A 24,012-nucleotide genomic window follows, 5' to 3' on the forward strand; every position below is an offset into this window, starting at 1 on the left:
CTTTTTAATTTTAAATTTAATTACAACATGTAGAAGCTCATTGAGACTCGCGTTGCCCAATTACACCCAACTAACCTACAGCCTCGTATGTTTTTGGAGGGAGGAAGGATAGCAGAGAACCTGGGGAAACCCCACACTGACACGGGTGATGTTGTTGGTGGTGCGCTGCGGACCTGTGGATCAGGAAAGCTATTCTCCGTTTGTTCTGAAAATGCTGACTATGTACTGACCGAGATCTGCTGATGCTATTCTGTTGTGTCCTAATGTTGACAGCAGTAACTTGAGAACATAAACAGTCTAATAGCCCAGCACAGGAATCGGTCCTTCAGCCCATCATGTCTGTGCTGGCCATATTGCCAAATTAAACTAATCCCATTTCCCTGCAGCTGTTGTGTCTGCTCCCACTACATCCCTGATAACCTGATCCAGATACCTACCACTCTCTGTTTAAAAATAACACTTGCCTTGCAAGTCTCTTTTATACTTTCCCCCTCTCACCTTAAACCTATGCCCTATAGTATATGATGTTATTCCCCTCTTAATAAAATCATTTTATGAGCTTCAGTCTGATCTCCACTTAGCTTCTGATGCTCCGTAAAAAACAACACCAGTTTATATAGCCTCTCCTTACAGTTAATACTCTATAATCCAAAAAACATTCCTGGGAAACCTCTTCTGCACCCTCTCCAAAGCCTTCACATCCTTCTTGCAATGTAGTGACCAGAACTACACACAATTCTCCAAATGTGGCCAAACCAGAGACTGGGACATAGCAACATGGAATATAGAACATTCCAGCACTGTACAGGCCCTTTGGCCCACCATGTTCTGCCAACCTGTATAAAGCTACGCGAAAAAAAACAACAAAACCCCTACTTCATAACCCTCAATTTTTCTTGCATTCATGTGTCTGTCTAAGAGTCTTTTACATGTCCCAATTCCAGCCTCCACCACCACTATTCTCTGTGTAAAACAAAAACTTATCCCTGACTTCTTCCCTGAACTTTCCTCCCATCACCTTGTACAGATGTCCTCTGGTATTTGCTGCTCGTGCCTGGGAAGCATGACTTCCCAACTTTACTAGAGCCCCAACAGATGAAAGCAACTATTCCATTCACCTTTGTCACCCCATCTACCTGTGTTTCCACTTTCAGGGAACTATGGACGAACTCACAGACCCCTCTGTGTATCGGTGCTCCTCAGGGTCCTCTCATTAATTACACTTCCGTCTTGTGTTTGACTTTCCAAAGTGCAACACCTCATTCTTGTCTGGATTAAACTCCATTTGCCACTTCTGTGTCAATATCTCCAACTGATCTAAATCCTGCTTTACCTTCTGACATCCTTCCATTCATTCTGCAATTCTGACAATGTCTGTATCATCTGCAAACTTGTTAATCTGCCCACCTATATTTTTGTCCAAATCATTTTAGATATATAAGCCAACATAGCAGTCCCAGCACTGACCTCTGTGGAACACCACTGGTCACAGACTTTCATCAGAGAGTCACTCTCTCGCACCACCTGCTGTCTCAATTTTGAATCCAGTCTGCCAAATCTCTGTGGATCTTGTATGTCTGAATCTTCTAGATCAGCCCACCATGGTTGACCTTGTCAAAAGCTTTACTAAAGTCCATGTAACAACATTCACCACCCAAGCTCATCAATCCAGTCTGCCAAATGTCTGTGGATCTTGTATGTCTGAATCTTGTGGTGGCTGAATGGAATAATCTTCCAGAGGAAATAGTTGAGACAGAGTCAATTCTTTCATTTAGGAGGAGGCTGGATATATACATGGATAAGAGGGGGTTAGAGGTTTATGGGCGGAGAAAAGGCAGAGTTGTTTGAGTAAACTGGACTTGTAGGGCTGAGATGGCCCGTTTTCATGCCATAAACTGTTATATGGTTATCAGCCCACCATGGTTGACCTTGTCAAAAGCTTTACTAAAGTCCATGTAACAACATTCACCACCCAAGCTCATCAATCCAGTCTGCCAAATGTCTGTGGATCTTGTATGTCTGAATCTTCTAGATCAGCCCACCATGGTCGACCTTGTCAAAAGCTTTACTAAAGTCCATGTAACAACATTCACCACCCAAGCTCATCAATCATCTTTGTTACCTTCTCAAAAGACAAAATCCATGAAAGGCATGACCCCTTTCCACAAGGCCATGCTGACTGTCCCTAACAAATCCATGCTTTTCCCATGTGAGCGGATCCTATCCATGACTCTTTGTCAATGTTGAGCTGTTTGTTGTCACATGAACCAAGAAACAGTATAAAGCTTTGTTTTGTGTGCTGTTGAGGCAAGTCAGCGCATACAACAGGTAGTGCAATAACATAAGTGTGGGGTGTAGTGTTACAGCAGGGAAGAATGAATGAGGGGAGAAAGATTTTAATGGACATAAGCAGAGGAATTTCCAGCAACTGCTCACAGGATGTTGGCAAAATGACACCAACATGTATTAATTTGCCTCCCATTGATGTAAAGCTCACCAGCCTATCAGTGTCCTTCACAAACAAAGACACAATGTTGGCTATTTTCTGGTCCTTTGGATCTTGCCTGCGGCTGAAGATACAAAGATCTGTCTTCACGGGATGGATTCCACCAGGCTCTGTGGACACATCCACCTTAGTGTTCTTAAAAGACCCAATAACCTCACCTCCTCTTCTTCTGATCTACATGCTCAGCACATGATCTCACAGTCCTTCACTTTGGTGAATGCTGATATAAAGTACTTGATTGTCATTTTGCTCTGACTTATGTATACCATCCTTCATCTTGGCATGGTCTTGCCCTCTCTGCAGCTTCCCTCATTTTCAATGTCTGTATAAAATGCCTCACGATGCTCTGTGCATTTACCTGAATTACAATGGGGAATGTCCCCAGTGAACCTGGACTAGGTTAGACTGGGCACAGGAACTCGAGCTCAGTCATTTGCTGTGTGGGAGAAGGTCATTTTCATTTTCCTAAATAGTTTTGATTTGTTATATACTTTTCATTTCTTAAATTGCATTTGTGATGCAAGAGAAAAAAAATCAAGTTTTTGATTGCTTTTGAAAGTTCCGCAGATCCAGCACCATGGGACCCTCTTCAGTCAGGACCCCTCAGAGTGTGGTTTAGCTGTTTTGTCATCCTTCAGTGTTTTGTGGGTGGGGCTTATTCTGGCCCCACCCTGTTAGATTGGGTTGGTACACAGCAGTAGCACGTTGTTGTTGTCATGGAGTCCCAGGGAATTAGTGACAAAATATGCACTGAGCGACGTTTGGGAATGGCAGCATTGTGGCTCAGTCCTTGGTGCACCAGGTAGAGCATGGGGCCATTGATGCAGAGGCATGAGGTCACATCTCTCTGGTCTCACTGACTTCTCATTAACATGCTTGGTTCACTGATATCCTCCTGGTAGAAAATCTGCCATCTTTACTCTGGCCTGTGTGTAACCCTAGACCTTTCTATCTGCTCGACTCTGACTGCTTTGTCTGGTGGGGGCTGTCATCTATAAATGTTGTCTTTTCCTCTTTCTGCAAATGGGTATATAATAAGGACACAATAAGGTAGATGGGTAGGAGGCTGGAATCTGGAGCATCACACTGTCTGATGGAGGAACAATGGGTTGAGTAGCTTCAATAGGAGAAAAGGAATGGTCACCCTTTTGGGATGGAACCCTTCATCAAGACAGAGAGAGCCAATGTAATGGGGACACATGGGAAAGGTTGGACTGTGTGGGATTGGTGAACCAGGGCAGGTTGTTTAGCAAATGAGTGAGCAGTAACCTGGTCAGACATGCACTTTCCTTCTTCTAATATATCCTAATTTCAAAGTATCCTTCCAAAGTGTGAGCTGCAAGATCCCAAATTTCGATCTATTTAATTCAACAAATCAAACTCCATGACTGATACTTTATGTCGTTTTAATTTGTTGATAAAATGGATAAACATTTTGTATAGCTTTGCATTAAGACTTTCATATTGAGGAATAATAAAGTATTTACAGTATAATGAAGATATAAAATGTATATAGAGATACTCAAATTTTAAAGAGATACATAATTCAAAGAAAAATTTCCCGTGCTCACGCTTCCTTCACATCTTGTTGAATAATGAGCAGGTCGTTAGTCTGGGTGGATATTATGACATATTACATCATAATCGCTATGGTAACACTATAAACAATAGTTCTCTTAAAGAGACAGGCACAAAATTAACTAAGAATCGAAAAACATAAGGTTTTAACCTTTACAGAGGGGAGTGGAGAAGAATCTAGGGGGAAATGGGGATGAAAGGAGATGGAACCAAAGAGGAGGGGGTGAAGGGGAGAAGAAAATGGAAGAGCGGAAGGGGATGGAGGAAGAAAAGGGGGACATTACCTGGGATTGGAACATTCTCTGTCCAAACCATCATGTTGCAGACTGCCCAGGCAGAATATGTGGGGTTGTTTCTCCAGTTTACGTTGGACCTCACTTTGGCAATGGAGGACAGACAGGTCAGGGTGGGAATGGGAGAGGGAGTTGAAATGGCAGCAAACGGAAGCTCAGGGTGGACAGAGTGCAGTTGCTCTGTGAAACAGACCCCAAGTCTCCATTGGTCTCACCGACGTTGAAGAGGCTACACCGGGAGCACCGAGTGGAGTTGGTGAGGGTGGATGAGATGACTTGGATCTTTGCCTCATCTGGTTGGGACTCTGCATGGTCGTGGGGTGGGGGGTGGGGAGGAGGAAGTGTTTCACCTCCTGTAATTGCATGGAAAAGTACTGGGGATTATGGAGAGATGGGTGGGGAGGGACGAGCAGACAAGGGAATCATGTCAGTGATCCCTGCAGAAGGTGGGAAGTGGTGGGAGGATTAGATGTATCTAGGCATCTGGTGGAACTATCGCAGGGTGATGTGCTGAATGCAGAAGTTGGTGGGGTGAAAGATGAGGACAAGAGGAACACGCTCCCTATTCTTTTTTTGGGGGAGTATTGAATGGAACTCTGAGAGACTGAGAAAATGGAGGAGATGGAGAAAGGGGAAAAAGTATCATTGTGTGGTGTGGTGTAGCTGTGCACCACAAAAACGTGCAAGGGTAGACCATAATGCCGAAGTGAACTGGCCTGCGGTCCAAAGTTATGTGCGTAGGCATCCCAAATCTAGCGATCCAAATCAGGATGTATGCTCTAGCACATGTTTCAGTATCACTGGCTGGTAATGGGATGGCCTCTGGCCAGTGCGTGAAGCGGTCTACCACTGTTAGAATATACTTCATGCCCTGTGACCCTGGTAATGGTTTGACCAGGTCCACGTGTATGTGCTCAAACCTCCTGCGTACTGTCGGGAAAGACTGAAGGGGTGTCTTGGTGTGGCACTGAATCTTTGCAGACTGGCAGGAGATGCACGTTCGTGCCCATTGAGCGACATCTTTCTTCAGTCCATCCCAAATGTACTTATTTGACATGATCTTGACTGATGTCCTGATGGATGGATGTGACAAACTGTGAATGTTGTCAAAAAGACGTCGCCTCCATGACAATGGGACCAATGGTCTAGGATAGCGAAATGATATGTCACAAAGGAGTTCTGGTCCACTGTGCTACGATGCCACCTGCTGAATGTCCAGTCCAGTAATGGCTGAACTATATGCCTGTATATCAGGATCTGTGGCCTGCGCCGCAACTAGTTCAGCAACGTTGATTCCACCTTGAAAATGGTACACACTTGGCACATCCGTGACGAGATTGTCTTTTTCTGAAATGTAGCATACGTCCGTAGTGAATTCTGAAAAATAGGACAAATGGCATTGCTGTCTTGCCAATCATGGATCTGTCATTTTGCTAAAGGGAAAAATGAGTGGTTTATGGTCTATAAATGCAGTGAAATGTCGACCTTCCAAGATAAAACGGAAGTGCCATGTGGCTAGATATAATGCCAACAGTTCCCGATCAAAGGGGCTATATTTGACTTCTGCCGGTTTTAAATGGCGACTGAAGAAGGCAAGGGGTTGATAATGCCCATTGATGCACTGTTCAAGAACTTCACCCACTGCTATACCTGAGGTGTCGATGCTAAGCGTCAAAGTAGCTTCAGGGTTGGGATGTGCAAGCATTGGTGCTTTGGCCAGTGCTTCTTTGGCGGACATAAACGTGACCTCTGCCTCCGAGGTCCAGATAATGTTCTTGTGTTTGGTGGAGACGATGTTAAACAGTGGTCGCAGGATGTCAGCAGCTCTGGGAATAAATCTGTGATAAAGGTTTATCATTCCCAAAAATCCTCTGTAGACCTTTGACGGTGGTAGGTTTGGTAAAGGAAATTTGTCGGGTTTGATTGTTAGACCCAAGTCTTGGAGCCGTTGGAAAAGGCAGCACAAATGCAGGCGGTGATCTTGCTCATTTTGACTTGCTACAAGGATGTCGTCCAAGTAAATGTACGCAAAGTCCAAATTCTTGCCTAGAGCGTCCATAATCTGCTGGAAAGTTTGCGCGGTGTTCTTTAATCCAAACGGCATTCTAAGAAATTCAAAAAGTCTGAACGGGGTAATAATTGCTGTTTTGGGAACATCATCCTCATGAGTCGGTATCTGATTATATCCCTTTGTCAGATCAACCTTGTAGATTGGCGGTGAAATCTTGTATATGAGGAATTGGGTACCTGTCGGGCGTAGTGACATCATTAAGCCTGTGGTAATCTCTGCAGGGTCTCCATCCACCTGTCTTCTTGGGTACCATGTGCAACGGTGATTCCCAAGGACTATTGGAGTGTCGAATGATACCCAGCTCTTCCATTGCCATAAACTCTGCCTTTGCTTGCAGCAGTTTATCAGGTGCAAGATGACGAGCCCTGGCATGAATTGGTGGGCCTGAAGTGTCTATGTAATGAGACACACCATGCGCTGTTTTCAAGGCATTGAAATTAGGAGTGAGAATACGGGGAAATTCGTTGAGCAGGGCAGCGTAGGCATCCTTGTGCAGCATATGCACCCTGACTTGGGAAACTCTCCCTTTGCTGCATGCCAGTGGGTATGTCTGAAAGTTGGTGGCACGAACCAATTTCTTCCGTTTCACCTCATCTGTGTCTACAAGAAACTTGCGCTTACCCGCGTCGTCTTGAAGATACAATAGGCCTGCATTTGCGCCAGCTGTCGAGGCCACTACTGGCAGCCGGCTCTTTCATTTCATGCCTTTTTCTTGTAATAGGTACATGGCTGGACGCATTTATGGGCATTTTTCCCCAATGGCGATGGTAAAAACACCACTCTCAACGTACGTCACCATGTTCCTCCTTCTTTGATTGGACTGCAGATACAGGAGGCTCGTAGGACGTGGGAGATATATCTACTGCCAAAACAAGCAGACTTTTGTCTAGGAGTACGATAGAGCCTGTCAGCCTCCTGTGCTATGTCATGAGGACGGCGGAAATCCATGTTAGCAATGGGTATGGCGACGCAAGCTGGCAGCTTTGATATGAATACGGTTTCAAAAATCAGGCAATGAGAATGACCATCTCATAAATTAGGTCCGATGGATTCCTGTCACCCAGGCCTTCCATGTTTAAAAGCCGCATGCCATGCTCATGCCTTGTCAATTCCATGTATCCAGAAGAAGCTGGCAGAACTTGGTGTACTGGTTCTCCGCCAGAGGATTGGCGATAAAGTTGCTCACTCGAGATGCGGTAGCAGCATCCAACGCACCTACGACACGCCAGAACCTCGTGTCCTCCGCCGTTATGCCCTGAAGACGAAACTGGGTTTCAGCCTGAATAAGCCAAACCCGAGGTTGATGTGTCCAGAAAGGAGGCAAATGAAGTCCAACTGCGTTAACTGCCGTCATGCTACTGCTGCGTCCATTATGACTGGAGATTCAAGTTTCAGTTGAATCTTGCAGTCGGAGTCACCAATTGTTGCGGTTACTACGGTAGAGCTACTAAAGACATACAAACACATGCCAGTGTAGTCAACTCAAGACTGATTTATTGAAGCTTTACAAGTGGCTTTTATTCCCTGCCTGTCCCGGGCTCCAAGGGGCAAGATGGGACCTTGTTAAGGGATGGCTGCTGCTCCACGGGACTAGCAGGTTTAAATTGAGACTTGTTAACGTCCCGTGCCTTTCAGCAGGGGACCCAGCTGATCAATGTGCCGTCCCTCAGCACTCAGTATCACTAGCATGCCAGCCTTTAGGTAAGTCCGTGCACTGCACTGACAGTGGCAGTTTGCATTACCATGCTGAGCGCCCGCTTGGCCGCTACATCATGTCCCTTTTGTCCCCACCTAGTCCCACACTTATTTTCATCCCCCCCGCTCCCCCTTCCTTCTTTGATTCCATTCCCTTCCACCTCCAAAACGCACTGGATTCTTTCCACAGCCACCACCCGCTGCCTTCAGATCCATGATTCTCACTTTCATTTCTTCTCTGATTTCTTCTCCCCTGTCCCCTTGGTTTTTCTTGCCTCTCTCTCCCTTTAGCATCTTCACTCTTCTGCCTCTGTCCATTGTACTTGGCCTCTCCCTGGCCCATGAATCCCGTACAGGCCCTGTCCTGTCTCTCCCACCCTGACCTCTGAATTGGTTTCTCTTCTCTGCATTCCCACTCTTCATGAAGGGTTCCAGCTAGAAACATCGACCATACTTTTTCCTCCCACAGATGGCTGCTCAATATGGACACCCAGATTTGGATGCAATACTCCAATGTTTACAAAGATTAATTGTGACTTTTTATACTCTGTACCTTTGTTTATAAAGCCCACAATTCTCTCTACTTTTCAGCCACTTTCCCCATCTATCCTGCCTTGTTCAATAAGCTGATGTCCTTTCACAACTGCTTTGAAAATTATCCTTAACATTTCTCTCTTTGGCCAGGCTTTGGTGTATCTCTTCTAATGTCTCCTTATATGACTGACCTATCTGATGCTGCTCCAAAATGAAATGGTGTTTGTATCCCATGTGTCACATAAATGTAAGCTTATACATCAGTGTTCACAGAGACAAAGTACATTGTGCACAAAATAAGACAGAGTAAATTTAAATAGAGACCGAGTTATGAGGTTCATTTGAGCACAGAGAGGATGGAGCATTGTGCTAGGTAGTGGGGTCCTGGCACCAAAGGTGAACATTCACTACATCACTGACCAGGGTTAGAGTGCGAGAGGAACCTGGAAATTAAACAGAATCTGGTGGATACATCTGATGTTTAAGTGGAGGGACATTTGAGTCTTTCCTCAGCCACATATGTAAAACACAGGATTCTGTAGACACTGTGGTTAGTGGAAAAGCACACAAATGCTGGAGAAACTCAGCCTCAGGTACAGCTGTGGGTGCAGTTCTTGAAGAGTGCATTAATGGCCATTATCAACCTCTTGTCTTCTTCAGTCGCCATTTAAGACCGGCAGAAGTCAAATATAGCCCCTTTGATCGGGAACTGTTGACATTATATCTGGCCACACGGCACTTCCGTTTTATCTTGGAAGGTCGACATTTCACTGCATTTATAGACGGAGCCCTTCATCAAGGTGTGGGGGAACATGAGAGATATCTGAACAAAAGGGGGGGGGGTGGTGAGGGTGGGAGATGATAGGTGGAAAAGGCCCTGGACTGACATGCGAGCTTGAGAGTGCGACTCTGATTGAAATGGTTGGCTTCGGGGAGGTCGCTTTTGTTGCAGACGGAGAGGAGGTGCTGGGCGAAGCGATCTCCTAATCTGCGACCGGTCTCTCCGATGTAGAGAAGACCACAGAGGGTGAACCGGACGCAGTAAACGAGTTCTTTTAAGGTACAGGTGAAGTGTTGCTTCACCTGAAAGGTCTGTTTGGGACCTTGGACCATGGTGAGGGAGGACACGCGGGTGCAGGTATTGCACCACAGTGGAAGTTGCCGGGGGCATGATGGGTGGGGAGGAAAGAGTCAGCAAGGGAGTCACAGAGGGAGTGGTCCCTACGGAAGGCTGAGAGGGGAGAAGGAAAAATGTTTCTGGTGGTGGGGTCCTGTGTATTAAGTGCCAGAAATTCCAGCAGATGATGTGTTGGATGTGGAGGCTGGTGGGGTGGTAGGTGAGGATGAAAGGGATTTTGTGTTTATTGTTTCTAGGGGCAGGGGGGCTAGGGCAGATGAACGGGGAATGGAGGAGATACGGGTGAGGCCAAGTTAATAGTGGTGGAGGGGAAGCCATGTTTGTGGAAGAAGGCAGATATTTCAGAAGCTATGAACTGGAAGACCTTGAGAGCAGGAATGCAGCAGAGACAGAGAAAGTGAGAGAATGGGATGGAGTCTGTGCAGGGGACAGGGTGTAAGGACGAGTAGTCCAGGTAGTTGTGGGAGTTTGAGAGTTTGTAATAAATGTCAGTGGAGAGTCCGTCTCCTGAGATAGAGACAGAGAGATCCAGAAAAGGGAGTGTCATCAGAGATGGACTAGGTGAGTTTGAGGTCTGGGTAGAAATTGGCCACGGAATTGATGAAATTGACGAGATCTTCATGGGTACATGATGCCATCCCGATATAGTCGTCGATGTACCGGAGGAAGTTTGGGGGGTGGGGTCTTGCCTGTGTAGCCTTGTAACATGTTTTGCTTCACAAACCCAAAACAGGCAGGCATAGTTGGGACCCATGCTGGTACCCATGGCTACTCCTTTAAATCTGGAGGTAGTGGGATGAGTTAAAGGAAAAATTGTTAAGGGTGAGGACAAGTTCTGCCAGGCGGAGAAGGGTGGTAGTGGAAGGCGACTGCCCAGGTCTGAGGACCAGGAAAAAGCAAAGTGCTTTGAGGCCTTCTGGTGGGGAATGGTGTAAAGGGATTGGACATCCATTGTGAAGATGAGGTGGTCCGCTTCAGGGAATCTGAAGTATTGGAGGAGGTGAAGGGTGTGTGATGTATTGCAGATGTAGGTGGGGAGAGATTGAGCTAGGGGAGAAAAGATGGAGTCAATGTAGGATTAAATTAGTTCCGTGGGGCAAGAGCAAGCAGAGACAATGGGTCTGCTCGGATGGTTAGGTTTATGTATCTTAGGTAGAAGGTAGAAATGGGCGGTGCGAGGATGGAGTCAATGAGGTTGGTGGCCATGTTGCGGTGGGGGGGAGTGGGGGAGGTGTCCAGAGTCAATGAGGTAAGAGGTGGTGTGGGAGACAGTGGGTGATGGTGGGGTCCTGTGGGAGTGATAGGTAGGAGGAGGTGTCTGAGAGCTGTCGACTGGCCTCACCAAGGTAAAGGTCAGTGCGCCAGACCACAACAGCACCACCCTCATCTGCGGAATAGTGAGGTTGGAGTTGTTGTGGAGAGAGTGGATGGAGGAGCGTTTTGAGGAGGTGAGGTTGGAGTAGGAGAGGGATCTAGTGAAGTTGACAGTTAATGTCCCAGTGGCAGTTGGAGATGAAAAGGTCCAGAGCGGGCAGCTGGCAGGAGGAGGTGATCAGGAGGAGGAAGAGGTCTTGAAGCAGGAGAAAAGGGTCTTTGGGGTGATGTTGGAGAGTTGCGGCCAAGGTAGTGGGCCTGGTGATGGAAGAATTGTTCAGCATCGCGGTGTATGCGGAACTTGTTAAGGTGCAGATGGAGGGGGACAAAGGTGAGGCTTCTGCTGAGAATAGAGCGCTCCACCTCTGAGGGGAAGGTCAGAGGAGATGGTTAAAAACCAGGCAAGGGTCAGAGTGGGAGTCAGTGTGGTGGAGGGTGTTGGGGTGGGAGTCCAAGGATGGAGAAGAGAAGTGATGGGGGGTTGGAGGGGGAAGGTGTTGGAGGATTGGAAGGAGGAGAAGGGTTGGGGGGAGGAGGGGGATAGAGAAGTGCATTGGGGCAAGACAGGAGAGGTAGAGAGGCAGGGAGAGAAGGATAAGAGGGTTAGCCCGAGGGAGGGGGGAGAAAGAGGATTGATGTTTGGAGGGTGGGGGGAGAGGGGGGCAGAGAAGGGGAGATGGAGGTGGAGTAGTGGGAGGTAGGGGAAGGAAGAATGGGGGGAGGGGTTAGATAAGTGGGATCCAGTAGAGATCAGGGCTCCAGATGCAGTCTGTGTCAGGAGCCACATGGGACGAGTCAGTGAGGAAGGCTCCAGCGTCTTCTGCAGGTCCAGTGCTGGAGTCGGCAGTGGTGGCATAAGGAGCTGCGGTGAGTAGGGGGGTTGGAGCCTGGGTTGGGATGGGTGGCAGGGGCATTGGGAGGGCCATTGGGTGGCTTCTGGAGCTCCGTCAGTTGATGACTGGGGCCCGGATACCGGTAGGAGATGGCATTGCAGCTCCGGTGAGTAGGGTGGCGGTGTGGGTGGCCATGGCAATGGGAGCTCTGTTTCGTGGGTGCTTGGGTTCGAGGCCGTGACCTTTCACACTACCTCACCCTGACCATCCGCAGATTGGAAGAACACCCAAATTTTCATCTGGGCACCCTCCAACTCCAGGGCATGAACAATGAGTTAACTGCATTCCACTAATCAGTTTGCCTTTTCTCCCTCCCCCCCCACCCTAAATAGTTATTCCAGTTCTTACTTCCTTTCTCTCTCCACTCATCCCCTCCACTTATCATCTCCCACCCTCACCAACCCCCCTCCTCCCTTTCCCCTTTTGTTCAGACGTGTTCCCCCACATCTTGCCAAAGGGCTCAGGCCCGGAATGTTGGTTCTGTATCTTTACCTTTGCTACATAAAGGCAATGTTTGACCTGCTGAGTTTCTCTAGCATTTGTGTGTTTTTTTTTGTACTGAGTGTTGTGTTCAAACATACAGATGTCATCTTTTCTCAAATAACAGCCAGGGAACTAAAAATAAAACTGCTCTTCTCATTGCTGCTTTGGAAAGAGGAAGCGATAATCTGGTTTTAATCTCAGTCATGTCCCAGCTGATGAATATTTCCATTGACAAGAGATGCAGTGAACCACAGGAGCTGCTGGGAGAGCAGGTGGGTAGAGGACTGGGCTTTGGCTGCCACTCTGCATTGCCCTCGAGCTGAGGCAGCTGCTGCTTTTCCACTCTTGGGAGCACAGTAGGTCAGAAGGAGCGTGTTTAGACAAGATAAATAAAGTAACTAAATTCAACTGGGACAGGAAAAGGCAATGAAATCCCACTCGTGCACAGGATCGTATTCAGAGACAATTCCATCACTCAGACTGATATTTCAATATCATTGAGAAAACAGGTCAGTGATAAAGCTCCAGTCAAATTTCTCCCCACCTTCAGTTTCTCACTCTGTCAGCACATCCTACTGTTCCATTCCCTGCTTCAGGAAGGCAAGAATACAAATACCTAGGCTGACACACCCAGACAGTGATGTGTGAGGGGCAGTATTGGGGGGAAGTCACACTGGGGGGGGGGGGGGTCACACTGTGGGAGGGGCAGGACTGGGAGGGGTCACATTGTGAGAGGGGCAGTACTAGGGGTCGTACTGTGGGAGGGGCAGTACTGAGAGGAGTGTCGTGCTGTGGGAGCTCTATGTCGACCAGGGATTTATGGTTTTAAAATTGAGTCGTGCAAATCCAGAAGTCGCTGAAAAGTGTGGGAACACATTCTCATTGCAGCGGTGGTTGTTTTTGGAGGAGGAGAGAGGATTTTGCCCAGCAAGGTCTTTGACTGTGTGCTGTGGGAGTAGCAGCAGGCTGGCAGGTTGCCGGGGCCTTTTCTGGAGTTCAGTGGGAGTTGGGTTGGTATCATCGGAAGGGCCACTCCCAACCGAGGACTTTTGCTCAGGGCGACTGGGGGCTGAAGATTATCAACAGCTCCTGGGATTAGTGAGGCCAGAGAGGATCGGGCTGATCTGGAGGAGGACATTCTACCTGCGCTCGGAGGAGCAGCAGTTTGTAGTTATCAGTGCACAGACATTCCTGTGGAAACTCCCACCACACTCCCTTCCTTGCACTGCGCTTTGGAGACTCCTCAATTGTGTGCTCTGCTGGTGGAAGGACAGTTTTTCTATCAGCAGGTGCGATAATTACTGACTGCGTAGGACTTTCATCTCGGGGGCCTGCAGCTCTATGATGGTGGCCCCTCGGACCTGGTGTGGCTATGCACCCACCCCCTGGTGTGGCTATGCACCCACCCCCTGGTGTGGCTACGCACCCAGAGTGTGCGCTGCCCGGTGAGGTGGACAGCGCCAGAATCCAGGTGTTATCTGAGGGAGGTGGGTCATCCGATGGGGTGGTTTCCCAGATAGTGGCCTCTATCAAGGCAAGGGGTCCTGTCGAGGGATAGGCAGCCCCTGGATCACCAGTCCCCTCGATTCATAAGTCACCAGTTCATTCTGCGGTGGGTGATCAGGGTGTGGAGGAGGTCATGTCACAGACAACGCGTGTCTTCCGTTTGGATTCCAGAAGGATCTGTGAGCCGCCTGTACTGGGAAGTGGTGGTGAAGGGGGCGCAAACCCTGCCATGCCTGTGATCCTAGCTCAAGGTGTGTCGACGTCTCCCTCAGTTCCTGCCGAGAGGACAGGGGTGGACACGTTGGTCAGTGGGGGTGCCTTCCCAGAGGGAGACGAGAATGTGGGATATGGTGAGGAGGACTCTTTTGACACAGAGCTGTCAGACCTCGGTGTTCCCAATTCTGGGTCTACGGTCATCACAGTGGAGGATGTGAGGGAGTTCCTGAAGGACACCTGGGGGAGAATGAACAGAGCCCAGTTGGCTGCCGCCTGTTGGATGGATCTCCCCGGGGTTTGTCAATCCCTCTATAACATCATTAAAAAGTTAAGGAAGGTGTCAGAATTGACTAAGAGTGAATGGTGCAATTTCAAGTCATTCCTGCAGATACTGCTGCTGGTAGACATGGAGAGTGGAGGCTCTGCAAGAAGCCCTGCTTCCTCTTCTCAGGGATATAGTGACAGAGTCTCCAGTGACTTGTCATGAAGATTACTGTCACCAGCCTGAACATCGACGAAGGTCGGGGGCCTTTCCAAAGGTTCCACCATCTCTCAGTCCTTAGGAATGGAAGATATGCGGTGAGTTTCCTGCAGGAGACCCACACCATTCCAGGAGATGAATCTACCTGGCTCTTGGAGTGGCGCGGTGGGGGAGGTTTACACGAGTCACCTAAGCTGCACCAAGCGAGGTGGCAATTTTGTTGGCCCCGACGTGCCTACCCAAAATTCTAAAGGTTCAGGAGCTGGTGCCTGGCCGTCTTCTTCATCTGGCCACGCACCAGAATGCGTACCATTGTATCTCGTCAATGTTTATGCCCCTGAGCCTGGCCCAATGCAGGTGCGCCTGTTTCGAGATGTGTCTGCCCTGTTAGCCAGGGGAAATGAGTTGTCCTCGGGGGTGATTTTAACTGCACTCAGTGAGGCTGCTGAGGGAGCTCATGGGTTCTTTTGACTTGGTCGATGTTTGGCAGAACCTCCACCCACACTCATGTGCTTACTTGAGGATGGGTGGAGAAGGGGGAGGCTCACGGATTGACCGACAGTATGTCTCCAGAATGCATGTTTCCTGGGTGTCGCCTGCCTCCATGCGGCTAGTGGGATTCTCGGACCACTATCTGGTCTAGCCAATGTTCATTCTGTCCTTCCCGCAGTTGAGGTCTGCGTATTGGCACTTTAACAACCTGTTGCTGGAGGAAGACCGATTCCGGGATTCGTTTCGGGAGTTCTGGATGACCTGGAGGGGGTGGTGGGAGGAATTCTGCTCCCTGCGGCTGTGGTGTGATGTGGGCAAGACTCACATTCATCTGTTCTGTCAGGAGTACGCCAGGGGCTCGACCCTGGAACTCCGAGATTGGGTGGCTTGAGATAGAGGTGCTCGACTTGGAGTCTCGTCTAGGTCTGACCCCTAAGGACCCTCTCCTGTGGCAGGAGCACCAGAGGAAGAAAGACGCGTTGAGGGACCTACAGCTTACGCAGTCCCGAGGTGCGTACATGAGGTCACGGATCCAATTCCTTCACGATTTGGACCGTAACTCCCCTTCTTCTCGTTGGAGAAGAGCCGGGGAATACGGAAGCAGATAGTGAAGTTGCTGTCTGACAGTGGGTCCTCTGTCACAACTCCGGCAGGAATCCTCCTGGCTGTTCGCTCTTTTTATGGAGACTTGTTCATGCCAGACCCGTCAGATGTGGATGCGTGCAGGGTCCTGTGGGAGGATCTACCAAAGATTATGCCGGAGGCAGTTGGATACTCCCCTAACACCGGGTGAGCTGTCCCTGGCCCTGCACCAGCTTAAGAGCGAAAAGTCCCCTGGCTTGGATGGCCTGACTACAGAGTTCCTCCAGGCTTTTTGGGAGGTCCTGGGTGAGGACTTTGCTCGTGTCTTGGGTGAGAGCCTGGCCACTGGAGAATTTCCCCTTTCGTGATGGAGAGCCATCGTTGCCCTGCTGCCGAAGAAGGGAGACCTCCGCCTATTGAAGAATTGGCCACGAGCATTTAGCTGGTGGACTTCTTCTGGGGCAACAGGAAATACTGGGTCTGCCCATTCCAGAGGGTGGACAGTCGGTGGTTTGTGTGAGTACACAGCTGGCGGCCCTCCACCTTAGGACACTGCAGAGAATCCTGTTTGGTGAACACCCTCCCAGCTGCATGTGCTGGCCATGTACTTTCTCCGACGGAGTCTCTGCCTTCACAAGGGCACATGGCTACCTCCGGCGAGAGTCAGCCGTGCTGCTCTGCAGAGGTTGCCCAGTTATTACTGGGCCTGACTGAAAAGCTGGAACATGTTTGCCTCTGGCAAACCACTGGGGAGTGGTGACCCAGCTGTGAGCCCGGAGTTGATCGTTGGACTCAGGCCCTGACATCTCACCCGGGATCCTGCCCTGTACAACCTGAGCCATCACTCCTTAATACCCACTGTGCCATTCTGGGAGGTGGGGAGGAAGTTCTTGTACAGGTTGCTGCTCCATACCTTTCACTTCCTTGCCTTTGTCCACCGCTCAGACACGCCATGGCTCCTGGCGTTACCACCTGCCAGTGTCCCTAGTGGCGGTCGCTCTATGCAGGGATTTGCCCCTTGTACATCAGAGACCTGGCGTGGAGGCTATTACATCAGGTGGTGCCCTACAACAAGCTTTTGAGTCGGTACACGGATCTCCCAGCTACGTGCTACTTTTGTGGGCAGGAGGAGACCGTGTACCACATGTACATTGGATGTGTAAGGTTGCATCCCCTCTTTGCCTTTCTGAAGAGGCTATTCCTCGCCTTCTGGTTGCATTTTAGCCCTACCCTCTTTATCTTTGGCACTCAGTGAGGAAGGGGGTAGGAAGGAAGGGAGATGTCTTGATCGCCTCGCTAAACTCTCCATCTGTGGCTCATGGAAGCGAGCGGCTCAGGGCTCCCCCAGCAATGAAGAGCTGGACATCTTCTGCAGGTACGTTCGCGCCCGGGTGTCTTTGGAAAATGAAGACGCGCTGTCCACGGGAGCCATGGAGGGGTTTTAGGAGCGCTGGACACTGTGGGATGTGTACGTCATCCTTGACAGGGATGGCAATATTTTAATATAACTAGATAGTTGTGGTTTGTGTTTTATAATTGTTTGGTGACTCCAGTATATTTGTGCAATGATGTACAGGTGAAATAAAGTATATTTTAAAAAATAAGGGCCATCTTAAGAGGGGTGACACTATGCAAGGGGCAATACTGGGGGTGGGGGGGGGTCACACTGTGGGAGGGGCAGACTATGGGAGCGGTGGTACTGTGTGAGCTCTATCGTTGACCAAGAATTTACGGTTTGAAAAATTGATTAGTGCAAGTGCAGAGGTCACTGAAAAATGTAGGAGCACATTCTCATCCCAGTGGAGGTCGTTTTTGGAGGAGGAGAGAGGATTTTGCCCAGCAAGCTCTTTGACTGTGCCTGTGGGAGCAGCAGTGGCTGGCAGGTTGCCGGACCCTTTTCTGGAGTTCAGTGGGAGTTGGTTGTTACCATTGGAAAGCCCACTCCCAACCAAGGACTTTTGCTGAGGACGACTAGGGACCGAAGATCATCGATGGCTCTTGAGGCCGGAGAATAATTGGGCTGACCTGGTAGTGGACATCTTTTCCCTGCGCTGAAGAAGAACGACACTGCCGTTTCCCTGTGGAAACTTCCCTGCATTGCCCTTTTGGAAACCTGCTCATCTGGTAGAAGGACAGTGTTTCATATCAGCAGGTGTGATCATTACTGACTGCATAAGGTTTTCACCATCAGACCTAAGCAGCAGTGGTAGCTCCTGGAGGTGGGGCTCCTGCAAAGGCATTACACTTCAGGTGAATGACTTTGGACAATGCCGTACAATGTAATATATCTCCATCCATCGGGCTTGAAGGTGATTTAAAAGCTCTGTCTCAAGCTTTGGGTGGGAAGGAGGATGAACTTCATGGGAAGATTATGTTTTTCTTCAAATCCACTAAAGAGGTGTCCCTGGCCCTGAGTAAGGGTCTGCCAGTGGGATGGCTCTTCATCCTGGCAGAGCAAGTGATGGCCTCTGTGCAGAAGGTGGTCCTGTCTGCCCTGTATCCCCATATATGGGATACAGCCATTCCCCCTTACCTGTGATCTCTGGGGGAGGTGAAACCGAATACCACCCGGATGCTGCAAAACCTCCCTTACCTGACTAGAAATCATTGTGCAGCTTGAAAAGGCTTGTTTTTTTGCAGTTGGTGCAGGGTGGGGATGCTGAGGGGCAGTTCCAGGTGGACATTGAGGGGAATGATTACTATGTGTATTGGGCCATGGGGCATCCGAGGGGCTGGGAACATAAAGGGATGGGCACCTACAGGTGGGTTGCCCTAACCGGCGAGCTGATGACTCCAACTCATGGTGCAGGGAGGCACAGCTGGCCCTTCTTCTCCTGTACCCCTTCCAGCTGCTCCTCTCCCAGGGTAGATGTCCTTCCTACGGCGGGGCCAACAGACGTTGGGGAAGACCATGGAGCAGACAGTGGGGAGGAGGAGCAAGAGCTGGCGGTTTCCTCCAGGCCCAACTCAGAGGACCCAATAGTCTCTGGGGGCCAACAGGGGCCTGAGGGAGTTGGGGAGAATGATGGGGTGCTAGATTCTGAGGATTCCTCAGAGATGGAAGTCTCCATGCCTCAGAAAGCAGGTGGAACAAAATGCAGAAGACTCATGTTTGTGGAAGAGGGAAAGGGGGCACCTGAGGAGGGGATTTACCCCCAGTAAAAGCCGCATGAGTGGAATGTGCTTTCCTGGAGCAGGAGGATTACCGTTGCCATCCTGAATGTCAATGGTGGTAGAGGGTCTCTCTGCAGATTCCACCATTTCTGGGTCCTTGGGGATGGGACATAGGCAGTGAGTTTCCTGCAGGAGACCCGCACTGTTCTACCTGGCTGCAGGAATGGTGGAGGTGGACTAAATGAGACACCTCAGCTCCACTTCGGGGAGGTGGCTATCTTATTGGCTCTTACCTTCCAACCCGAAATCCTGACAGTTCAGGAACTGATGCCAAGCTATCTGCTCCATCTGGCCATGCACCAGGATGGTGTACCATTGCACCTTGTCAATGTTCATGCCCCTGAACCTGCCCCGATGCAGGTCTGACTGTTCTGGGATGTGTCTGTTCTATTAACCAGGATGAATGTGTCATCTTTAGGTGTAATTTTACCTGCACCTTTGAGGACAGGGATCTTTCCAGCCCTTGCTTTTGCCGAGTCTCGGGGAGGTTGTTGAGAGAGCTGGTTGGTTCCTATCATCTGGTCAATGTTTGGTGGAACCTTCATCCAAACTCCTGTGCTTACTTGAGGAGGGACGGAGGAGGGAGAGGCTCGCAAATTAACCAATTGTACATCTCCAGAGCGCACATCTCCTGGCTGTCAGCTGCGTCCATGAGATTGGTGGCATGCTCGGACCACTGTCTGGTGTGGGCGGCGTTCAGTCCACTGCTCGCTCGGCCAGGGTCTGTGTACTGGTATTTTAACAACCAACTGCTGGACCACCATCAATTCTGAGTTTCGTTTTGTTGTTTCTGAGTGACTTGGGAGAGCTGGGGAGGTTCTCCTCCCTCAAGCTCTGATGGAACGTGGCCAAGACTCACATAAGGTTGTTTTTCCAAGAGTATTTGCGAGGGTTGACCAAGGATCGCGTGTCCGAGATCATGTCGCTCGAGCGGGAGCTGCTTGACTTGTAGTGTCAGCTGGGGTTGACCATTGAAGATTCACTCCTTTGTCAGGGCTACCAGGAGAAGAAGGAGGCACTGAGGAATCTGCATATTGAGAGGTCCTGAGATGCGTATGTGAGGGCACGGGTTCAGATGCTGAGGGGTATGGACCGTGCCTCACCCTTCTTCTATTCGCTGAGAAATTGAAAGGAGTCCGCGGGCAGCTCATAGAGCTATTGGTGGAAGACAGTTCCTCTGTTACGGATCCAGTGAGAATAACCCAAGAAGTCTATTCATTTTCCATGACTCTGTTATCGCTGGATCCATCCAGCGACAATTCACGTCAGACCCTGAGGGAAGACCTGCCACAGGTCAGGCCTGTGGCTGGCTGGAATCTCCCCTGTTGCTGGAAGAGCTGACCAGAGCTCTACACCAGCTACTGAGTAGCACGTCTCTGGGGGTGGCCGGGCTGACAGTGAGATTCCTCAGAGCCCTTTGGGCATCCTGGGTGTTGACCTCCAGGGTCCTGGGGGAGAGCCTAGCAATGGAGAAAGTGCTGAAGAAGGGAAATCTCAGCTGCCTGAGGAATTGGCACCCTGTATCTCTCCTAAGCCCAGAGTAAAGGTCTTTGCCCAGGTGATTGGCCATCACCTGGGCTCTCTACTGGCTCAAGTGATCCACCCTGACCAGACCTACTCGGTCCTGGGCTGGTCCATTCAGGATAACATCTGCCTCGTCTGGGACCTGGTCCAACTGTCCTGTGAGGCTGGTCTATTTGCTCCTCTGGTTTATTACAGACTGTTTCATGGTTAAGTCGCACAAAACACGTCAATGGAGGATAGCATAATTAAGGTGTGCCATTAAGACCTTAAAACATAGGAGCAGAAATAGTCTATTCCGCCCATTGAAGCAGCCCTGCCATTCAAACATGAACTGATCCATTTTCCCACTCAGCCCCACTACCCGACTTTCTCCCCATAACCTTTTGTGCCCTAGCTCATCAAAAACCCGTCAATCTCCTCTTTAAATATACCCAACAATTTGACCTCCACAACTGTCTGTAGCAACCAATTCCACAGATTCACCACTCTCTGGCTAAAGAAATTCTTCCGTATATCTGTTTCAAGTGGACTCCCTCTTGTCCTAGATTCTCCCACCATGGGAAACAACCTTTCTACATCTACACTGTCCACACCTTTCAACATACAAAATGTTTCAATGAGATCCCCCCTTATTCAAACGCTCCTCATATGATAACTCTTTCATTCCTGGAATCATAATTCTGAATCCTCTCCCATGTCAGCACATCCTTTCTTAAATGAGGAGCCCAAAACTGCTCACAATACTCTAAATTAGGTCCCATTAGAGCCTTATGAAGCCTCAGCATCACATCCCTGCTCTTATATTCTACTCATCTTGAAATGAATGCCAGCATCGCATTTGCCTTCTTCACCACAAGTTTCCCTTCAGGCTCCTGCATAAGGTCTCCCAGGGCCCTTTGCATCTGGGGATTTTCAATTTTCTCCCCATTTAGAAAATACACTGCCCATCTTCTATCAAAATGCCATTTCCTGCTCCTCCACCGACCTACATATCATCTGCACACTTGACCACAAAGCCATTCATTCCATATAATCTAAATTATTAATATACAACATGAAAAGAAATGACCCCAACAACAACCCCTGTGGAACACCACTGACAATTGGCAGCCAACCAGAAAGTGATCCTGGTATTCCAACTGTCTGCTTCCTGCCGATCTTTACCCACGTTAGTATGTTTCCTGTGAGACCATGGGTTCTTGTTGAATAGTCTCATATGTGTAGCAAAGGGCCAAAGGCCTTCTGAAAATCCAAATTCACTACATCCGCTGCATCTCTTTGTCCCTTTTTCAAAGAATTCCAATAAGTTTTTAAATTTAAATTTTAAATTTAGACATACAGCATGGTTACAGGACCTTTCAACCCACAAGCCACCCAATTGACCTACACCCCCAATATGTTTTTGAAGGGTGGGGGGAAAATGGAGCCCCTGGGGAAATCCATGCAGACACAGGGAGAATGTACAAACTCCTTATAGACAACGCCAGATTCAAACCCAGCTCCCAGTTGCTGGCTCTATAACAGCGTTGCGCTCACCACTACAACAACCGTGCCACCTTTTGTCAAGCAAGTTTTTCCCTAAGGAACATACTGCCTTTGGCTGATCTTAAGGGAGAGGACTGAAAACACCAGTGTGTTATTTTAATATCCTGTCATGACTGACTCCTTGATGCCATTCCCTGGAGTATAAATAGAGAAATAATTTAAATGTTTGATGCATATCATCTTCTGTGAATTCACAAAGGGACAGGGTAAGAAAAACTCTATTATATCTAACCCAACTATCCCTGCCCTGGGAGTGCGTGACGGGGCAGTGCAGAAGGAGCTTTATTTGGGGTCTAACCCAACAGTCCCTGCCATGGAGCGTGTGACGGGGCAGTGCAGTAGGAGCTTTACTTGGGGTCTAACCCAACAGTCCCTGCCATGGAGCGTGTGATGGGGCAGTGAAGTATACTTTGAAGTCAAGGCAAGTGTATGGTCATCTGAATGTACAAGGTACAACTGGACAAAACAGCATCTTAGGCCCTCGGTGCAAATCACGCAGACACACAACCAGATATAATACACATACGGACAAACAGTACATGTGCAGGACAAGTATTTCACCTACACAAATAAAATAAATATTGTTTCATGAATATGAGAGTCTCGGGGGGTTAGTGTGAGCAGTTCCTTTGGTCGTTCAATATTCTCACTGCCCGTGGGAAGAAGCTGTTCCTCGGCCTGGTGGTGCTGGCTCTGATCCTCCTGGATCTCTTCCCCCAACGGGACCAGCTGAAAGATGCTGTGTGCGGGGTGGAAGGAGTCCTCAGTGATTTTGTGCACCCTTTTCAGACAACAATCCCATTCGATCATGTCGATGGGTGGGGGGAGGGAGACTCCAGTGATCTGCTTTGACACTCTTACAATCCTGTGGATTAACCTCCGATCCATTTCTCTTCATCACTATGAAGCAGCTGGCCGGAATGCTCTTGATAGTACTCCTATATAAGGTTAACAATATGGTGGCTGGTAGCTCTTGCACCTTCCTGACAAGACAGGAGATGTGTGTCCACGATAGGTCACTAGTTAAGGGAACACCAAGAAACTTGGTGTCCTCCACTCTCTACGGCAGAGTTTTTTAAAATATATTTTATTTATAATTTTTCCAGTCCAATTTCCCCCCCCCCCACACTCCCATCATCCCCCTCGTCCCAATTAATACGTCCAGAGACAAAATTAAATAGACAACTACCCTGAAAAGAAACAGCAGCAATAAATTAGTCCTCGTCCCCTGTTCCTGTACCATCTTACAGTGTCCCTTTAACTTTCTGACCAATTAGGGACATAAGGACCAAAAAATAAAACAAAGAAGTTGCACTTAAAAAATCCTTACAAAAAAGTAAAAACAAACTCAGAGAAAACAAACATTGTAGGATTCGTTAGGACTCCAGCTGCAACTTTCCTGATTCAACCCAATTAAGATGGACCCCTCCCCCACACCAAAGAGAGGGTGGGCAGGAATGGACAGTGCGACAATCCACAAGGAACCACACTATATCTGTGCCCCTATATAACACAGATACAGTTGCCAAATCCGAAGGAAGGTGTCGTATTTCCCCCTTAAGATCTAGGTAATTTTCTCCAGGGGAACACAGCTCTGCATTTCTGCATTCCAGTGTGCACTGCTTAGATGAGAGTCCGACATCCAAGTAACCACCATGCCCTTCCTGGCCACCGCCAAAGCAATCGACACAAATTGGATTTGGAATTTGGACAGCTGTCGTGATGTTTCCCAACAGGAACAACTCTGGGGGTCCTGTGGAAACTCTTTATTATGATTTTCTCTAGGTCTTGGCCTAGCTCTACCAAAAGGGCCTCGCCTTGGAGGATGACCAGGTTGAGTGCACAAAGGTTCCCATCTCTATGCCACACCTAAAACATTGATCTGAAATTTCTGGCTTAGCCTTGTTCAATTTCTGTGGTGTATAGT

The 24,012-nt window shown here is 48.8% G+C and overlaps 1 protein-coding gene across 8 annotated transcripts in view; it reads left to right on the forward strand.

The window, feature by feature from the left end:
- The window catches only part of stim1b (stromal interaction molecule 1b), a 192,689-nt gene that overhangs the window by 118,635 nt on the left and 50,042 nt on the right, over positions 1 to 24,012 (forward strand). The gene's annotated exons all lie outside the window — the stretch shown is intronic.

Source organism: Narcine bancroftii, chromosome 7 (genome assembly GCF_036971445.1).
Source record: "Narcine bancroftii isolate sNarBan1 chromosome 7, sNarBan1.hap1, whole genome shotgun sequence".
Classification (NCBI taxonomy): Eukaryota; Metazoa; Chordata; class Chondrichthyes; order Torpediniformes; family Narcinidae; genus Narcine; species Narcine bancroftii.